The sequence below is a fragment of the Vespa mandarinia genome, chromosome 1 (genome assembly GCF_050613455.1).
Source record: "Vespa mandarinia isolate Hongniang chromosome 1, ASM5061345v1, whole genome shotgun sequence".
In the NCBI taxonomy this organism is placed as follows: Eukaryota; Metazoa; Arthropoda; class Insecta; order Hymenoptera; family Vespidae; genus Vespa; species Vespa mandarinia.
In genome coordinates, this window is record NC_140810.1 from 17,972,501 (window position 1) to 17,975,000 (window position 2,500).

The window sequence follows — 2,500 nt, forward strand, 5'->3', positions numbered from 1 at the left end:
ATGTGTGTGTGTATGTGTATGTGTATGTATGTATGTGTAGATAAGAGAGAGAGAGAGAGAGAGAGAGAATGAGAGTAAGGGAGAAAAGGTTCCTCGGTCGAGCAATTTCTTGATGCATATTGTCACGCGTTGTTAAGCCTCGAGAGCACCGCCATTACGAGTGAGCCACCGTTCGTTCGTTCCTTGACTGTTGTATTGGCTACTCCTTACTGTTGCTACTACTTACTACTAGTACTAGTACTAGTACTAGTAAGTACTACTACTATTATTCGTTAGATCGACGAAGTAGGAAGAAGAAGAAGACGAAGAAGAAGAAGAAGAAGAAGAAGACGAAGATCGAAAGAATCGTTCGCCGACGCAAGTCCACGTCTAGATTCTCCTCTTTTATTTACGTACGGTTTTAACAGGCCAGACACACATAATCACCCTACGATATATGTATCTCATCAATTTTTTCGATTTTTTTTTTCATTTAAAGGGAATAAAATTGTTATACAAATTTGTTCGTACAAATCTAATGAATGTGTTTTCCACGTATCTTTGACGTATAGAATTGATCGTCATTTTAAAATTCTACTTTTATGATCTTCCTGAAAAATATTAAATAAATATAACATCGTTCATCGATTTATATCTATAATATAAAGAGAATTATATAAATAATATTATAATAAATAAATAATAAATAATGAAATAGATATATAATAAAGGATATATTATTTAAAACTTACAAATACATTTATTTTCTTTTCTTAAGTAATTAATTTCACTCATTATTTTCTATTTTTTCTTTTTTTTTTCATTATTTTTTTCTTTCACGGATTAAAAGTTAAGAACGTTAGGTTGATTTTGAATGAAAAAGAAAATAAAGAGAAAAAAGATTTCAGGCTTAAGATACTACGGGAGGTAATCACTTACGTATTATTTACGAATGAGGAAAACGTAAAACGTCGTTGTCGTCGTAGTCGTCGTCGTCGTCCTAGTCGTCGTCGTCATCGTCGTCGAGAGGAAAGAAATAAAATAATTCGAGCGCGTAGTTTCTATTTTCTGCTCGTTAGAGAAACACGACTAGCAGGGAACTGGCTAGCTACCCTCCACCGTATGGACGGACGATCTTTTCCGATCGCACGACCACACGCGAGAGAGTAGCGCCCAGGATTTTTGTTCTCTACGCAAACACGATTCCCTTTTGCTTTCTCTCTCTCTCTCTCTCTCTCTCTCTGTCTTTTTCTTTCTCTCTTTCTTTCTCTCTTAGTGCACGAGCCAAGACTCGAAACTCGTTTCACTGTTGCTGATACTCTGGCGTTTCCTCGTCCACCTCCTTCGACGAGCTTTACCTTCGTTCTTAAGACGTAAAGAGTGCCTGCCAGAGAAAGAGAGGAGAGAGAGAGAGAGAGAGAGAGAGAGAGAAAGCAAGAAGAGAGAGAAAAAGAAAGAGAGTAGCGATGGTAGTCCTATGGGCCCCGTGAGAGGGATAGTTAGTAAAGTACGCGGCCGTTCAGGGACCATAAACAATGGTTTTAGCGACTACGTATATACTTCGAGCCGACTCCCACGGTTGCAAAGAGAGAGAAAAAGAGAGAGAGAGAGAGAGAGAGAGAGAGAGAGACAGAGAAAAAGAGAGAGATATAGTAGACGATTCCTCTCTTCCGACTTTGCTAGTGCACGATCTTTACGCTGGTACTTTGGCCAACTACAACTTGGCCACTTTGCTTTACTTAAGCCCTTTTCCCTAAGGCCAATCTTTACCCAACGATCTTTTATTCCTCTCTCTCTCTCTCTCTCTCTCTCTCTCTCTCTCTGTCTCTCTTATTATTTTTCTTTCGTCTTTCCCTTTTTTTTCTTTTTTGGATATTCAATAGCATTTTCTCTAGTCACTGATATGAAACTAGAACGTTTTATAGAAGAAAATATAGGGAAAACAAAGCGAAAACGTCTGGTTAAATGAATAATGTACATGTATAGGTTTACAGGTGTACAATAAATGTACAAATAGATGTACGATATCTATACATACATACATACACATACACACACACACACACACATATATATATATATATATGTGTGTGTGTGTGTATGTATCTACATATTGTATGTTGCGCATAATTACATGATGGACGATATAATCGTTGGATGACTAACGCTCGTTTTTTTTTTCTTTCTCTCCTGGCCGGTGAATACAGTGACGGAGACGGAGCAACTTGGTTTGTTTCTCTCTCTTGCGCTGTTACTCTTTTTTTTTGTTGTTATTGTTCTCTCTCTCTCTCTCTTTCTCTGCTTCTTTTTTTCGTTTTTTTTTCTTTTCTTTTCTTTTCTTTTTTTTTTTTCTTTTTCTTCCTCTTTTTCTACAGAATTGCTAAACTCCTCGCGCGCGACTACGTTCTCGGCCTGTGCCAAGGGTGTCAAGTAAAGTTTGCACGGTATGCTACCGCACAGTACGTTCCCATACTTATCCAGACGTTAAGTGGGAAAAGGCCTGCCGACTTTGTTCCTTCAC

At 37.9% G+C, this 2,500-nt stretch overlaps 1 protein-coding gene across 1 annotated transcript in view; it reads left to right on the forward strand.

Moving 5' to 3' along the window:
* sv (paired box protein shaven) overlaps window positions 1-2,500 on the forward strand; it is a 205,183-nt gene that overhangs the window by 45,278 nt on the left and 157,405 nt on the right. The window lies entirely within an intron of this gene.